At 40.1% G+C, this 18611-nt stretch overlaps 1 protein-coding gene across 2 annotated transcripts in view; it reads right to left on the minus strand.

The window, feature by feature from the left end:
* col4a1 (collagen, type IV, alpha 1) overlaps nucleotides 1-18611 on the minus strand; it is a 46608-nt gene that overhangs the window by 27319 nt on the left and 678 nt on the right. The gene's annotated exons all lie outside the window — the stretch shown is intronic.

The following is an 18611-nucleotide window of genomic DNA, read 5'->3' on the forward strand; positions in this document are numbered from 1 at the left end:
AATGCTGTTTATACTCTTCAGGCAAATGACCAAGGCTGTGAGTCTTTGCTTAGCAGTTTCCAAGGCCTCAGGTTACTTGCTGTACTACTTTTGTCCATCACACCTTTTTGCAGCTAACTTCCCTCCGTGCAACACTGATCTTAGCCTCTAGTCTCCTTCTCCATGGAGGGTACTGCTCCGTGTGACTGTTCATCTCATAGCCAAGCATCTCTGTGATCACTGCCGCTGTGGTGTAGATGAGCTGACTAGTCTTGGTGATGATTGCAGTGGGGATTTCTGTAATGCTGCATTCACATCTTCTAGCAGACCTTCAGGGGGTACTTCATGTAGTCTTGGTAATCAGCCACTGAGGGTCCAGGTTTCCAGCTTCACCATGATCCTATCTTTCAGGTCAGCTGCTCTAGAACTCAACGGAGCTTCAGTCATACTTGGGGCTTGGTACCCAATCTCTGGTGGGGGTCATGGTATCTCCCCCCTGACCTGACATCCTGGCTACCTGTTGCCGTAGCATTTGTGTTGTACCTCACCGATCTCCAGCAGTTGCTTCTTCTGAGCTACTAGTTGTTTCGCTGTCAATCTGGATGTTGGGTATCGAAGATTCCAGCGGTCCCACATCCTCTTCATGTAATCCTTTCCACTGGGGTTAGTTGTGTAGTAGCATTCCAGCAGCAGCCTCTCATCCCTTGCCCACTTCTTGTTGCAGTAGCCCACTTCTCATCAACGTGTCCTGGTTCCTTAACACCTTGGACCTTGTTAATCTGGGCAACATCAGAGCCGGTACGGCTTCAATTGTCGCTCTCTCAGTCATATATATTTGTCGACATTTGTAATTTTGAGTGACCAAAGACTGACCAAATAAACGCTGAAGATTGTGTTACTCTGCAGAGAGAGCACGATCTTTCGCAGAAGGTGAGTGAGGTGTTAATGTTCACTGTCAAAATCCAGCGTTGGAGAAGAAACGTCTGAGATTCTTTGCAGCAGACAGCCTCACGTGTCTCTGGACTCGTGTTTATGTCGTTGCTAAGCCTGGATGCCAGGTGTGAATGTGTCCAGACTGTGAAAAATCAATATGATGTACCCTGGCAGATTGTGTATGTTTACTGGGCAAAGCACAAACTACAGCCTTCTCATAACTCCATCAATGTGACAAATTGTTTGTAATTGTTTACTGAAGTTGGAACAAGCAAAGAAACACACATCTTTAACATCTTTAAGAAGGATGGAGTGGATCCAAGTAAAAAGATTTCTTCCGTGGTACACTTAGTCACGTTCACAAGCCTTCACAGCCTAGGTATCCACGGTGTTACGTGTCATAGGTTTAAGGGAACACATTGTGCCAACCCTCTTCCCAGAAGGCCTAACTTTTCGACAGCACTTGCTCGATATGTCTGACATCATTACATACGCAAGCAAGAGACACTGAGACAAACCTGTGAGAGAGGAAGTGATGAGTAATGTTTGCTTTAGAGATTAAAAGCCTCTGTGAGGATGTCGCTCCGGAGATCCTGACAATAACACAAACTCTCTCAATGTAAACCAGAGAGCTGCCAAAAAAAGAACAGTAAAAGTAGCAAAGCACAAATTGTTAAAAGATAGACTCCAAGGATCAGGCTTTTACACCACCAGGTCCATTTTCACCTGGGGCTTTCATTATTTGCCTAGAAATTTTGTTTTTACATGTTGGCATAAAAGATTTGAACATCAGACCCGTAAGCTATCATTTGACACACTCCATTTCTTAGGTTCTCTTAGGCTTCTGATTTTATCTCAAAAATGTCCTCAGGAGACAGCTTAAAGAGATCTTTTTTTTTTTACATGTGCTGATTACGTGATACAATCTGAACCTGCACATTCAAACAGCAAACTTTGATCTCTGGCTGTTATTTTATTTTGCTGCTTTTGTGTAGATTTGCACTGCACTGATGTTGAAATCTTTACTGAATCGTTCAGTAAAATAATCTGCCATCAGAGAAAAGAATTTCATAACTTTTCCACAACCAATCAGTGCAGCACGCTGTCTTAACCACACTGCATTAAAATGCATTCCTGACCTCACATTTTTCATAAAACACTCCCATACAGACTCCATACAAACATCTTCACTCAGCACTGAACAAAGGATAAACAATGAGGGAAAGAAGCTGTAGTTTTAAGGTTTGGTTTGCACAGTTAGAGCCATCCGGCTTTCCTCTGTGGCTTTGCGATTCAGAACCTCAGCTCCTCTTTCCAAAGTGGGCATATCCACATCCAGCTTCCAAACACAACAAGTGCACCTCATGTGTATAAGTTTTAACCAATGTTTGCACAAATCTTGTGAGCTGAACTTTTGTACAGAGTGTTTTTGAAGGGAGCAGTACTGGCTATTACCATGAGGGCAGAAAAATTCCCATCGCTGCAGTGCTCCACACTGACTATACATTTACAACAGCTGTAACAGTTTCACTGCACGCCTCTCTCCATGTTAAGGGGAACTGAAGATCACACAAACATCTGGTCAGTGTCATCTGCAGACCCTTTTTTTTAAAACGGCGTGACATTCCCAGCACATTCCTTTCATAACATCCTACCCCCAGGGTATTCTGGTGGGGGTGAATGCTGCAGTGTGTTGGTTAGATTTGGTGCCCCCCTCCCACACACACACACACACACACACACACACACACTTTTCTTTTTTTTATATTAACACAAACAATTAAATCTAACAAAGCCCCGACAGTAGGATAAACTTAATAGCTATCAGACAGCATCAAAATACACAAACAGCTTACACACCAGTGTTGGTCAAGTTACTTGAAAAAAGTAATCAGTTACAAATTACTGATTACTTCCCCCCAAAAGTAATCCCGTTACTTTACTAATTACTTATTTTCAAAAGTAATTAATAACTTAGTTACTTAGTTACTTTTTAAAAACACGATTTACAACCTGAATAGGTGATAAAACGATAGATCTTTCAGCCCAATTCTACTTTTTCTGCATAATCCATCATACAAAATGTAATCAAATGGAAAAGTCTCTTTTTAAAACTTGTTTTATTAGTTTTAATCTTTTAACTTTATGCATCAAGCAAAAATTAAATTATATGCAACATTCTCTGACTGGAAGAAATTTGTTTAACATTTAAACCTATTTTCTGCACATTCCAGCACATAAAATAAAATATTTTTTTGTGTTTACACTCACTCTTTCAAATAGATGCAAGTAAAACACAGCAGAAAATAAATAAAATCAAAGACTCAGCGGTCCTGTTGCTCTATTTTCACCTGTAAAGCAGGACTGGGGTAGGCGGAGGTTTACCCTGGTGCAGGTGTGCCGCAGCGGTCAGTGGAAGAATCCGCGAGTTTCTCGTAGCGCACTCGGTGCTTGCTTGGAAGTTAAGCGGTTTTTTTGCTGTAAAAAGAAGTTTTCTTCCCACGCACAACGGACACTAATGTTTTTGTCACTTTTTATGGAATCAAACTCAAAATAAGGTCAGTACTTCCACGCTTTAAACGCTGCACGCTCATGCTCTCTCCCGCACTCAATATATTATCCATTGTTGATCTGCACACAGCTGTTGTCACAAACGTCGCACTCGCTTACGTCACTGTCATTACACACTCTCGCAAAAAATCACGGTTTTAGTAACGCAGTAACGCAGCGTTCCTACGGGAAAGTAACGGTAATCTAATTACCGTTTTTGCAATAGTAATCCCTTACATTACTCGTTACTTGAAAAAAGTAATCAGATTACAATAACGCGTTACAAGTAAAGCGTTACTGCCCATCTCTGTTACACACATCTGTCCTTTTGACCATGAGTTAAGGTTTTTAACCAAAGTCATGCACAAATGTTCTGGGAGCTCACATCAAGACATTAACTATGTGGTGAAAGTCTGCAGTTTGTTTTTTTGTTTGTTTTTTTGCTTTCAGAACAAAAAACACAAGAAAAACACAAGTTCAGCAGCGTGACAGGAGTTATTCCCCCTTGGTTATCTCCCCGGCTACGGGGGGAGCAGAGGCTTCCTTCCACACTGATATGGATTTCACTGAGGGGCAAAGCTGATAACTCGGCAGGACAATTTGCTGTTCCTAACATAATCTTTATCCAATGTGGTTGTCACATATAGTCCTTCACTTGAGTCGCATTTGGCATGCTGTGATAAACAAAAACCCTAAAATCTCTGCGATCTAGACTGCCACTATCTCCCCTGAGTCAGTTGTTTTGCAGCTGGAAACGGAAACTGCTGCACTTCTCAGCTATTTCAACCTAAACACCAGATTCGGCATGTGAGGTGAGTCATGCCGTTGCATCACTTAGCTTTGTATTTATATTCTCAACTGTGTTTTGGGCGTTTTTTTCAACTGTTTGGGTTTTGGCTCCGCTAATTACTCGTAATCGCATCCGATGAGATGATCTGGCTTTGTGTCACAACCGTAAATATTATGCAACATTGTGAAGATGTTAACATATCGAGCAACCTTCACATAAACAGCTGTGAATTTTCTTTCGTGAAGTAACTAAAATAAAGTTTTGCAAGATCCTCCCCCCTTCGGTGTGCTGAAGTGCGTCCACAGGCAATCCTCATTATGAGCCATCAAACAGGATCCTCCTCTGTTTCGGTCAATTTACCAAAGTGGAATCAATGTTTAACCTGTGTAAGCCACCCAATAAAGAGATGCTCACGACGCTAAACCACAGATCATTGCTTCCATACGGAGACAATTAGGATAGATTTACTCCATAAATGTTAGAAGGAGCCCAGGGCTCATTAGGCAGTGCTAAATGAGACAGTTATGGAGCACAGAGCGTTACAGTCAGCACAACGCTCTGGGCACAGCTGATTTTGATGTCTAGATAACCGTACAAAATTAGCATCTCTGTGGTGCCAACTCGTCTTTCTCGTGGTTTTATTTATTTGTCTAGCTGCCCTTGTCCACAAATATGCTCGTCCTCTCAGCATTCCTCATGCTGAAAAACGAGGGCGAGAAATATAAAGCCAAAAAAACCCTGAAATATTAAAAGAGATGAGCGGAGAAGGATTGATAAGCTTTTTCGGCATGTGCTCGGTTTGAAGCGTGCTCCTCTAACATTCCTGGCCTTCTCTGGTTCTGAGTCAAGGATGGGAGAATAGAAGTGGAGGAGGGGAATTTTCTATCTTACTGCCATACTTGGAAGACGAGGCTCCTGGTGCAACTCGCTGTGTAAACAAGCGTGTCTGTGTGAGAGAGAGCAACACGTGCACCAACTGAAAGAGCTTTTTTTTTTTCTAATTCAATATCAAAAATCATGTTTAATTCATAAAATGTATTTAAACACTTTTAAAATTTGTGTATATTTTTTTGCTTTACATCAAATTTTGAAACGCATTTAGCCACAGTAGTAACATTCATCTGTAAATAAATTACACCCAGGCTAAAGATAAAATATAGTTAGCTTAGCTTTGTGAGCCAGTTTACGATGGGGAAACATCTGGCTGAGTCAAAAAAGAAATCAATAAATAAAATCCACCTTTGGTAAAATTACCTTCCCTTATTCAATTCAGGGTTGTAGGGGACTGTCCCCTAACCCAGCTGTCATACAGTGAAAGGCAGGCTCCACCCTGACTGGTCTATCACTGGACTATCATGATGACTTTGCACTCTGAGGGGAGTATTCAGAAAAACACACACAGACACAAGGAGAACATGCAAAGTCCAAAAGTCACAGTGAAGCATCTGCATCAGACCAGGTCACATCTGCACCACCCTGCTGTACCACCATGCCATGCAAACCTAATAATGTATTTATATGATGAATTTGAAGAAAAAAACCCTGACAAAACAGTCCAAATCTACTTTCCCCCTTGTCCTGTCTTGTTAAGCTATCAGATGAGCTTAATATATGACTACATCTTAAACAGGAGTCACAGTAGTTGCACATAATTTGAGAGTCATACTTGGAGATATGTTATATGTACGTTCTGCAATAAAACAAACAAAGGTTTCTGTTTCCTGTATTTAAAGACTCCTGCGGCGCTTATTAGCCAATACCAGCTTGATGTAAAGCATGTCCTGTTCTGGCCACAGGCAGCAGGTAGCCTATTCATCTGTACCAGAGAAACAGTTCAAGGCTTCTGTAACTAAAAGCAGATGCATCTGTAGAGACTAGTTCACACATATATACACACACACGGACTCAATCATGCCCGGACAAAAAGCCAAATGAATTAGCCTGTTAGAAACATACACACATGCAATGGATGTAAACAAAATGAGAAACAGACGCAGGAAAATCTGTGAAATCAGAAACCTTGGCAAACATGATATCACATGCCTGAGCTCGCTGGGAAAATCTGAACGAAAATGCATGAAAATGACTTAACACTCAAGTCTCTGCTAAAAGGCACACAGGCAAACACAAATGCATAAACAAACATTAACTTGCACACCAGTCAGTTGTTACTCTGCTGATGCATGAGCATGTGTGGCCAAGGTTAATTTGGGAGCAAAGATGTGTATGTTTTATAGTAAAGCATCTCTGAGTATCACTTTAACTCCAGCATCCTAACAAACACACAACTTATGCTATGGAGCCTCAGAAATTGAACATGTAAGCACACATAAAACATGCATTATTAACACTGTGCAGTCCATTTCACCGGTCCAGCACCAGCCATATGGAGTCCACCCAGGAACTGTCACACACAAAATTAACTCAGCTAATGGGAAAATTGCTTTATACAATTTGTCAGGCTTTGCTGATTCCCAAAATGTTGTGTGTGTGTGCCTGTGTACATGTGGATTTGAGTTGTACAAGTTTGTGTTGATCACTCCCTGCACATGTTGAGAAATCACAAAGTCCTTTTTGATAGTTTTATGAATTAGACTAAAGCCAAAAACAGCCACAAGGTCTACTAGTTCATTTAAACAATGTCATAAATCACTGCAGTGCTTTACTTTATCATTGCCAAATCAGACTAAGCGGGTCACCTTTCACTCGACTTCAGATCTTAATGCTTCCAACACATCCGATCCTATATTCCTGCTGTAGATTACAAAGAGTTGCTGACCTCTTTTAATCAGCTAGTCGACAGGCCTTCCATCTTGACCTGTCACATGACCCAGACAGAAACACCCAAATGACCTGTAACCTCTGCTCAGGCCATTAGTGGGGATTTAGAAGCCCAAACAAGACTTCCATACAAAGGTCATCTTGATAAATCAGCTCTTCCTCAGTCTGCAAATGGAGATGTGAATGTGGATCAAATGTTACCTTGTTAGCAAATTAAGTCTCCTACTAATCTCCTTCAGAGGGGACTTTCCTGCTCTAACTACCGAACAAACACACATACACACTCCACCTCTGCCCACAAGCGGGCTCTTTGTTGAGGAAAGAGGACACTTTTAACACTCAAATGCAAAAGATTATGTGGCACGCTCATAAAAAAATGTAGCCTGAGAAATCAGAACTCTGGCAAGCTAACTGTGAGATCTTGTTGCAGTTTTCTCATCTCTGCCTGTGGGAGAGAAATGTGTTCATGGTTGCTATGCAGAGCTCTGTTCACGTGCCCACACATCACTTGTCTGGGCAGTTATTGTTCCACACACAAGTTAACAAAATAAATTCCTCTACAATCCCACAGGAATGAGATTGGTCACAAACATCACATCAAAATCTGCACGTCTTTTTCTTGCCTCCTCCTAAATCAGTTTGACGTGTCTGTGCCCTGGAAGTGAAATATGACAATCAACAAGAACGGAGTTTAAACATTGTTTTCAGCAAATCTGCTTTTGATGCAATCAGAGGAAGAAACTGGTCAGAAGGCGGTGATGAAGGGGTGGCAACAATGACTTTTTTTTTAAGGCGTTTGTATTCTTTGAAAAGGGGCCAATTCTGTTCATGCTCACTTCAACTCTGCCTGCCTCCTCTGTGAATGTGCAGCGCTGGACACCGGATATAAGCTTTGGGAAGCCATTCTTTCTCAAAGGAGGAAGGCCTCTTCCTTGCCTTTTATGCTCACAAAGACAAGAAGGGGTTGGGTCAGCATTACTTGTCTCTCAAGAGTGCTCTGGTATCTGGGAATAACGTCAGGAGATGAGGACAAGCAATGACCTCTGCGACTTAAGTTTCACTGGTTTCGTTCTCAGCCTGGAACATTCTCACACAAATTAGCACGCGTAAAGAACAATGAAAGAAATGATCATAGCCCATTAGTTTTTAAAGTCTTCTTTGTGAACATGTACCTTATAGGGACAGCAGTTCTATGAGCTAACATCAGCTACTGAGGTGATATTGAGCTTGCTTGCTTTTTTTTTTTTTTTTAAGTAGATGCTTTTTCAGACATCCTGAAGGTCAAGTTGTTCTTTGGTCATTGGCTCTTTTTCATTCATTTTCAGTCCAGTCCTTGTACCCAATCATCTTAAAAATTGATCTTGTCAAAGCTGACACAAAAAGACACTTTGATCCATCATGTAATACCAACTTGATGACAATGATCCCAAACACACTGCCAATGCAGTAAAAGCATACCGGGTTAGAAAAACTGTCAGTCATGGATTGGGCTCCCCAGAGCTCGGACCCTAACATTATTGAAGCAGTGTGGGATCATCTGGGCACAGAATGTAACAAAAGGTGTCCAACATCCAAAGAACAGCTCTGAATGTCCTTCAAGAAGTCTGCAAAACTATTCCTGAAGACTATTTAAAGAAAGACCGAAATAAATGAAAAAAAAGCTTGCCTAAGTGAGTTAGACTTTGTTGAAAAAATAAGGTGGTCATGCCAAATATTGACTTTATAGCTCATTACACTTGCACAAACTCTGTCTGCTTGTATTTCCATGTATGGTTCTCAATTTCAGTAAATCACTCCACCTACTTCCCACTTTCCAAGCAAAATATAAAGAAATGAGCACGGTATATTAGACTTTAAAACTGCATATTAGAATAAAAATATCATTAAGCTTATGCTTACTGGTGGAGTAACCATTACTGAAGCATAAAAAAATATTTTGGTAATTAACAATACTGTTAATTTAGAGCAGCTGTGGCATAAACCTTACATCAGATGATGGTCTAATACATTTCTTAAGCACTGAAATAGTCTGACCAGATTACCCGGAGCACCAGCTCTTAAAGTGGAGAACTCCAGTGGTCCACAGCTCATAGCCAAAGGGCCTCCAAAATAATTTACTATAAACTTTTAAAATGCTGTCCGGTTGTATAAAAGCTCATACGTACAGATGGGGACCATTTACTCAAAAAGGAAGAAACATGCAGAAACATAAAGTTTTCTCCCTTGTAAGAAGTTCCTATTAATAATAATAATATCTAGAAAACCTGAATGGAGTATGTTTAGCTCTAAGCTCTGTTTCACACAGGCATTTCTATTTGTGCAGTATGTGAAGCTGCACAACTTGAGTGTAAGAAGAAGAGGAAATTCCAAGGACAAGAGAAAGAAAGCCTTTATCGTTGTACTTCACAAACTAATGAAGGCCTAATTGAGCCCTTTAGGCCCATTATCATACCACACTATTCATCTGATAGCCAGCTAATAGAAAGAGTTTCTCTCTATTGTTCTCCTACATCCGTGCCAATCCTTATCTTCCATAACGTCATTACATCCCTACTGTTTGAACATATGGTGAGATTACAGTTTACAGATTACACCACTCTGAGGCTTTAAAGATGCAGAACCCTGGCGACAGATCTGACCTCATATCTGTTAAAAATGCCTTAAACTGCCCCTACGCATTGAAAGACTGGCATATCTCATCTTCTGCTGATGTGAACCATATCATGTGACCTCCTTAGCTTGTTTGCTACTCAATTTTATCTGATTAAGGCCTTTTCTGGAAAACTTCAGGAGAATGACCTCTTGTTCTCCAGCAACATGACAGAGCTCAAGCATCTGCAGCCACATAAAAGGGCGACACGGGAGACGATGGATAACTCATCTGTTCTTCCAGGAAAGAGGTTCAAGGCTCTAAGTATGGATACGGGAGAACTTCGGGTCCTCTGCAGCTGGATCTGCAATTTCTGTCAATCCCTCCTGAACCTTTAGTGTCATAAGCATTCAGGTCTCCCCAGTCTGGTAAAAACACAAGGTAACTCTAGCCCAGTTACAATGAGACGAGCGTGCAGTGAGAAGTGTAGGCCAGATGTAAATAAAAAAATACATCACTGTAAGACGTCAATTTTATGCTCAGCTGACAGAAATGTGATGAATCGATCATATCTAGACTTGTTGACAGACACACACACACACACAAAACACATTCTGGAAAGAGCCTTGATAAGTTAACTTATAATGGGGCAAATATGAGCCATGTGCCTCTCTCATCTGCACTGAGATGCTGGGCTAGATTGCCATCACTCAGTAAATCAGTTACCCCACCCACCATACAAGCTGCTGTTTTCATGTTCTCTTGCTATCATTCCTAACTCTCGTTTGCAATCTCAGCAGAGGCCTCTGCTGGGGATTTTCATCGGGCATCAAAACACTTAACCACAGCAACATGATGCAGTATCAAACGGTCCCTACATGCTGACAAGAGGTGTTTTAGGCATGCTTGCCAGTTTACAAAATAATAAAATAAGTAATTGCTTTAAAAAAAAATCTTTAATTATATGAAACTAACAAAAAAATGTATTAAAACATAATAATAAATTCAACTTAAAATGATTTTAAAAGTTTTTAATAAAACTAAATTAAAACTATATGTTTTTTAATGTTTCCAGTGTTGCTTATCTTTCATATTAAGGAGATATTTAACACCCATCATGTTCAGTATAAAACAGTATTAAATCGGAATATTGAACAACTAATATAGAAATTTCAGTTGAAGTTGTAAGAGATGTAAGGGGGAAAAAACAGCTATTCGAGTTAACTGTGACAGGCAATTTGTAAAAGGATTTATTGATACTTAAGCACCAAGAGAAGCCCTAAATCCCTCATATCCCTCTGGAGAGGGAAAGTGTAGGTTATCAAAGAGTAAACGATCATCTGTACCACGATCCTAACCAGCTGTTGCATGTCTCAGCCCATTTCTATGATTGGACTGCTTATGTTTTGGCAGGTTTTACCACAATTTGCTCAGTGGTAATTGATTTAACTATGAAACTCAAGATTGGGTGGATAAAAAAAAAATAACACGTTGTCCCAAATCCGGGAACAACTGGTGTAGAAAACACTACATATCAAAATCAAAACTAAAATATTTTGCCAAAATCGTATCTGTTATCTGCAACTTTTTACCACTGCTGACATTAAAGAGGCTCAGGAACACTCAGTTCTGCACACTGGTGTAAAACAAACTGTTCATGTGAGTCAGGTCTGATGGGATCTTTATTTGATTTGGATGGATTTTTTTATAAGAACAAACATATCCTTTCAGAAACTTAGAGGGTCTGAACAAGACCCTAACAGAGTCTTGTTCAGTGAGGTAATGCAAGAAGGTTTTATTATCTGCTGCACATGATGATCATTAAAAATATACACAGCAGATAAGCTGATAGATGTGTATTTATATTAAAAATGAGCATGTGATTGTTTTCATGTGTAACCTGTAACATCATAGCAAGAAGGTCCTGGTTTGAACCCCAGTCGGCGCCTTTCTCTGTGGGACCTGCACGTCCCTCCCGTGCCAGTGTGGCTCGTCCTTGGGTACTCTAGCTTCCTAAGGTAAAGTACTTCAGCATGAGTGTATTAGCAGGTTGTTTTCTTGCACTCATGTGGTTGTACAAGCTTTGCCCTGTTTTTTGGTTTTTTTCCCATGTGTTTTTTTTTTTTTCCTGAATATAACACCAGCAAGAAGAAAATACAGCAAGTCCCCATCTTCAGAAGATTGAATCCTGTAAGGTTTTATCTATAAACTCTCCCATTCACACAAACAGGTGACACAAAGATCACAGGGAGACTTAAATGTTGTTGATGTTCTCTGAATTTTGATAAAGTACACAAATATTGTTCCAGTTTCTCCAAACCCAACTTGAAAATGATCAGATTTTGATGAAACCCAAATATGCTACGTGTCAGCAGCAGCACCAGTTCCTAGCAAGAGAGCTAATGTAGCATGGAGGCTAAGAGCAAATTAGCAGTAGCTAAGAGGGTTTTTATTTTCTTTAAGCTTAGCTACAACAAAGTCACAAACTCTGAACAGCTGAGTTGACAAAACTCAAAAGACTTAGAACACAGTAATGCTTTTTCTTGCTCGCTCCCACTGTCATTATGATCAGTGTCATAACTGAACTTATGCTAACATAAGATGTTAAAAAAGGGAAACTCAGAACGAGAGGAAGTACACAGTAGCCTGGTAATTGAAAAACTGAGTTTAATATTATTATTATATACATATTATTATTATATATTGTACATTATCAACTTACTAAACAATACCAATTCAATGAACTTATATTAGTGGATGTATTTATTTGCTATTACATAAAGCAGTACTCAACACTGGCCTGTTACTTGAAACAAAACATATCTTTATCACTATAACAATACAAAAGAATTGCGTGGCTCTAAGGTTTTTTCCAACAGGTGCTCTGCAGAAGGGTGAAAAAAACTCAAAAAAGAGAGATTGCAGAGGCAGTCTGTTAAAGGTAAAATTACAGAAGTATTTAATTCTAGAAGCAATTCAGCAAGCAAAACAGACCAACATGTACTGACTCAAAGTCTTCACCAGGGTCTGTTGGGTCTGTTTTGCTTGCTGAATTGCTCCTATTTAACAAACTGCCACAGCACTACTCTACTTTTTACCAACATATCTTTACTGGGCAGTATTTGTTCATGCTCAGCAATGACTTGAGTCTTGCATCTGTTCTTTGTACTTTAAAGTGAGATACAAATACCTTATTTCCACCTAAGCGGTAGCAGTGTTAATGGTGCAAAACCAGCTTTGCGATAGTGCCTTTAAAGACCACACTTTTACTGCAGAACATTATATAGGTTTACATGGAGGAAGTTTGGGGGATTTCCACTGGAAGAAAATCATGGCAGACAGAATCTGTAGACTGCATCTAATGACTGTTGGACTTTGTCTAGAAAGCCCTACAATAGCCACTGCCACTAGTTGTTCCAGCTTTGGGAGCTGCAGCTGAATCAGTACCAGCTTTTAGGCACCAGCATGAGTCATTTTTGTGTCGAAACTAGAGAAATAAATTCTAGATTAGGCGCCAGCACCATGCCAGTGGGAAAGAGCGATAAGACAGAAGCCTTTGGAGCCAAAAAATGAACAGCTGAAGGAAGGGATACAACACTTGTTCAGGCTAGGAAAAAAGCCATAAATCTAATGATATCATCATCATTGTCCAATACTGGACAATTTGGCAGCAGTAGGTGAAGGTTCAGGTCGAGGGATATCAAGTGAGACTAAACTGTTTGCTACGGGGTATCATCACTGGCTCCGAGACACATTCTTCCACTTCTGGGGCTCATAGCCTTGTTACCTCCTCCCCTTAACCTCAATCACTCACCACCTCGCACCTCCCTGTTAGACAGATATATCCATTACACCATCTCTGCCCAAATCACAGATGACATTTATGACTCACCAATTTCACACTTACATGGCTAATTGCACTTTTGCCATAGCAGGAATCCTAAGGGAAGTAACCAGTCTCAAGGAAAACATACATAGTGATCCTTAAGTAGTTAAAGTGCGGAAAGTATTAGCATGGGACAAAAAAAAAAGCACCAAAAGAAGTGTTTTATGTGCCAAAAGTAAACTGCAGCTGTGACAAATCTTAAAGAATATCCTCCTTGATGATGCTTGGACCACAGGGAATTGAAAAGGGCTTCTCCATGCTTAGCCAACTTCTTAAATCCCCTACTCACATGGCACAGGGAACACACACACACACAGAAACACACACACACATAAAATGGGGCACCATTTGCTACAGTACTTGACTAAGAAGGTCAGGGGAGAATTTTCTTTGTTACGCAGTGACGCCTGTCAAAATAAGAGGACACCAACACGATTGCAAATCTTCCAAATGTAGGCATTTTTACAACGCTAATGCCGGGGGTCAGGCAGGTTGTACCTTCCCAGGGCACAATGCTTGGTTGGTGGTCAGTCAGCGGCAGAGTCAGCTGTCGTGTCTGTGGGAAAGTAGGTTGTAATACTGCCTAGACAAAACTACATGCAGCCTTCTTGGCACTTTGGGCAGCAACAGTTCCAATTCGAGTCTTGATATGGATTCTTAGCTTTCAAAGTGGAGAAAGTTCCTCAGGCAGTATGAGGATTAGCAGCTGTAAATGTTGCTTCCGTCACTCATCTCGGATCCGAGTTGATCCTTGTTGGGATTCACCCCGTCCTGGCACGTCATAGCCAAGCTGGGAGGTGGAACCCATGACTTTCCCACCACTTACTGTGTTTCCGAAAACCTTCCATCTAACATCCCACACATAAACTCTCACTCCAGGAATCTGCTAGTCTGCTTCTCTCCCTCCCTCTTCTTCCTAATTCTCCTCTTGGAATTAGCGATGACTCATTCTGACCAGATTAAATGACCGCCAAGGGAGAGAAACTCTTGTGTTGCTAAACAATTGAGAAACGAACTCCAAAGCAGATGATGCATTAAAAATAAAGAAGTAAAGGTCTGCATAGAGCCGACTATCAGCTCGTTGCTCAATCCTTACAAGAGGAATGGTCATAGCAGCTTCTCTAAAGTCATCGTGACCCGCTCTCAGTTCAGACTGTCTTAATTTCATATCTTAATTTGTGGAGATAAAAAAAGAAACTGCTACATACACAAAAAACATATGAACATCAACAAAGGCACCATTAACAGCAATTTCTGTAAATTTTAAAATGTTTTCTGACATATTTAAACCTTCCTATTGACTAGGGTCTGTGCAGATCGTATCTCACAGGGCGTTTTGTCTTCTTTAATTCCAATTTTTTATAACTTTATCCATCAGTTTGTTCCTAATGATGTCACACCATTTTATATTTCTGTCTTGATTAGGACTTTTTAAAAATGCAAATAGTTTGGAGTCCCAGGGGATCCCAGTTAAAAGTACCCAGTGCCACCGACTGATCACTATTGTCATGGGGAGGGGTACTCTGTCAGTCATTAAAAGAGCGAAGCCTCCATTGCTGTATTTGTCATCCAGATGGAGAACTTCCCAGACTGGAAGGTATTAGAAAGTCACTGGATCTACCTGAGACACCTGGGGTGCACTCTGGTCATGCCACATATGAAAAGGAGAGCTAATACTTCTACACTGCAAACCCTTGAATACCCTCCTGGGAGTGAGGAAAACTCCACCTGCTGATATGACTGTCCAATGCTCAGCTGGAAGATGTGCTTGTAAAAGTTGTTACCTTTGGTCCTGAAACACAGGGTAGCAACTGTTTGCTCCTCCTGTCACATGCCTGCATGCCCCAAGCATAGCATGTGGGAAACTGTCTGCTTTAACAGCTTGTGATGTGTTTTTAACTTTAGCTGTTTTTACTTGTTTCCTGTTTGTATACAGACTATTGTCCAAGATTCTTTAGGCACAGCCAAGTGGCACACGGTTTCCACTTTGGTGGCCTAAAGATTACATCTCTGCTCTTCACAGATGAATGTGAGGCCATGGTCTTCTACAGGAACAGGGTGGAGTGCTCACTCTGGGTCAGAGGCAAGTTGCTGTCCCAAGTGAAGGACTTTAAATATCTCAGGGTCTTGTTCACCAATGAAGAGAGGGGAGCCGGACATTGACAGACAGGTCAGTGCAGCAAGACTTGGGATGCTGTACTGCTGTGTTGTGATGAAGAAAAAGCTGGGCATGAGGGCGAAGCTGTCAATTTATGGGTCAATCTACTTTCCTACCTTCACCTATGGCCACAACCTGTGGGTAGTGACTAAAAGAATAAGATTGCAATACAAGTGGAAAAATGAGTAATTTGAGGTCATCCTCAGAGATAGGGTGAGGAGCTCTGTCAATCAGGAGGGACTATGAACAGAGTCGGGCGGGATCCCGGGAGGATGCACCAGAGCAGATCGAAACACTGGAGCGCATGTTTTATCCACTGCTGGATTGTGACATGCTGGAAAGATTGTGTCTGTGGATTGGTTGGTTGTATTTTGAATTCAGTTATTTTATATTGGGGTCAGAGTGACCCTGATTGGTTTCACCATAGAAATACAACTGAAATGTTTACTTGAAACTATTAAAAATAAGTGATATTTGAATGAAAATATGGTAAATAATCCTTTAAGCAATAATGTGGATTGTACTTTGGATAAAAGCTGTAATTTTTTAAGACTTAAAGAAAAGTTAAAGCTTTCTGCTGTACAAAATATGAAAATGAATAACACTTTGAGAATTATTATTTTCCTATTATATTTGCCTCTTGCAGTAAACTATTCTTGGGGGATCTCGAGAGACCCCAGTCGGGAGTCCCTGTATGTTAAATATGTCGGTAGGATGCGGGTCAAGTCGGCATTGGCTTTATTGTTCTGGATAACAGATCAGGAAATCCTCTTCCTGTTCACTCTCCAGCTTTTGATGGATAAATGTCCTGAAATTATAACAAACTTCCTGTTGTCGACCTCTCATGGGCGATGGGAAAATATTCAAATGATTAAATCCACAGTGTCGACCTGCTTCGATTTCACTGATGTCATCTGATCATTGACAAGATGTTCAGCCAGATATCCACCTCCTCAGCCTCTGTCCAGATGTTCTGTGTCAGCCTGTGGTTCGTGCTTCCAAATCCAGGCTTGCAGTGGATAAAACATGCGCTCCGCTGTTTTGTTTAACTTGATATATTGGCTCGCAATGTAATACACTTTTATCCCACGTAGCTCCCTGAATCAAAGGTCACTCTGAGTGAAGGGCTGAAGATTAACGTGATTAATAAAGTGAATAATGATTGTTTTAGTGATAAAACATCTGGAGAAAGGAACATCAAAACCAAAGTGCTTTGTTTTTTTTTGTCAGAGCAACCCAGATAATGTGCAATATGAAACTCAGAGTAGGCGTTTCTGAACTGAAAAAGTACAGCTTGAAGACATCAAAGCAGATAACATCTTCACCATAATATCTGGAAGGTTTTATTAGCTGGCATTTGTAATTTGCAATATACTTAACTGTGTCTATGAGACATGATGATGGCTTACTGTTACAATCCATCACAACTAAAATTAGAGTCCGGCCAATTTATCAGTGGAGCGATTAGTTATTAGCTGATCTGTTATTACCGTCATTTATAACAGCAGATAAAAGTAAAGAAGAGATGGGAGAAGCACGCTTCAACCACACTCACGAGTACTGATGTTGTACAGTTTGTTCACCAGAGGGCACTCTGATAGACTGTTCACATGCGAGCAGAACTGGACAGTAAATAAATAACTAAACATAACAAACATAACTTTTGTCTGAAGTTAAAATAAATTATTATTCAATATATTGGAATATCAGATTTTTAAATCACCAAATACTGGAATGAGACTTAAAAATCCTATATCTGTCAGTTCTGACTAAAAGTTATGTGAATAATTTTATACATTGTTGCATTTGTACATAAATTGGCTTCCTTTGCACTTTTCACACTGTACTGCTTCTCATCTTGGCCAGGACATCCTTGTAAAAGAGATTTTTTAATAATAAAGATGAAAAAAAAAAAGTACCCCCAAGTTGACAAAATGATAAATTCAAGCTACTTGGCATGGTCCAGCTGATTAACAGCCTCTCCCTCCTCATCTTTAAACGTCTTTAAAAGTCCACCTTGTTTCCTCTCACTCGGCTGCAAGAGTAATCGATATTTCTACTGGAAACTCCAGCTGTGCTTAAAAATAAAGCCTCAAAAGAAGCCGAAAACTGTAGTAGTTCAACAAGATTACAACAATACCACAGCACACTTTAATATACAAAAAAGAAATTCTTAGAGGAGACTTATAGAGATGTACAGTGTTGTTATGGCCTGTTAAACTCACTAATTATCTACTTTGAACTGATATTTTTGAAAAAGTTGCTCATGTAAAGGTTCTTACTGATTTCTTGAGTCTGCCTTGTTTGGCCCGTTTGTAAAGCCCATACAAAAAAAGCTCAGCGTTCACCATTGTGAGGAAAACACCAACTGCAATGTGACAGATCATCATTGCTGCCAATTCACACTGTGCAGTGTTTTAATCAATGTAATTAAAAAATACAGTGTCCCATTAACATCCATGCACAAACCATGTAAACAATGTATAAATATATTTACTGTTAAAAAAAGATTCTACATAGAGCACAAAAACGACATCACCTGCATAAGATTTGGACTCAGTATCATTTTAAGTAAAGGAATCAGTTTTATGAGGCGCAAACTAACAAATCATTATCATAATAATAATATAATCATCATCATCATCATACCACAGTGGCCAATTTTCATTTTGATGTCAAATTTGAGTTTATATGACAGAATATCTGCTGTAGATTATACACATCAGAGGGATATGTATTGTCTTTAAAAGGTTGCACACTTTCATTCATGGAATCAGTCAGCTCTTATAGTCATTACTTGGATCCCAATATACATTCACTTTTAATGAGTGCCTCACTCAAAGGATAACAAGGAACCCGGACAATCTGATGCCTATGAAAAAACAGTTAGTCTCTGGTTGTTGGCTGTGACACTTCACCACATCGGACCACAAGACCATTACAA

This window comes from Oreochromis niloticus, linkage group LG16 (genome assembly GCF_001858045.2).
Source record: "Oreochromis niloticus isolate F11D_XX linkage group LG16, O_niloticus_UMD_NMBU, whole genome shotgun sequence".
Classification (NCBI taxonomy): domain Eukaryota; kingdom Metazoa; phylum Chordata; class Actinopteri; order Cichliformes; family Cichlidae; genus Oreochromis; species Oreochromis niloticus.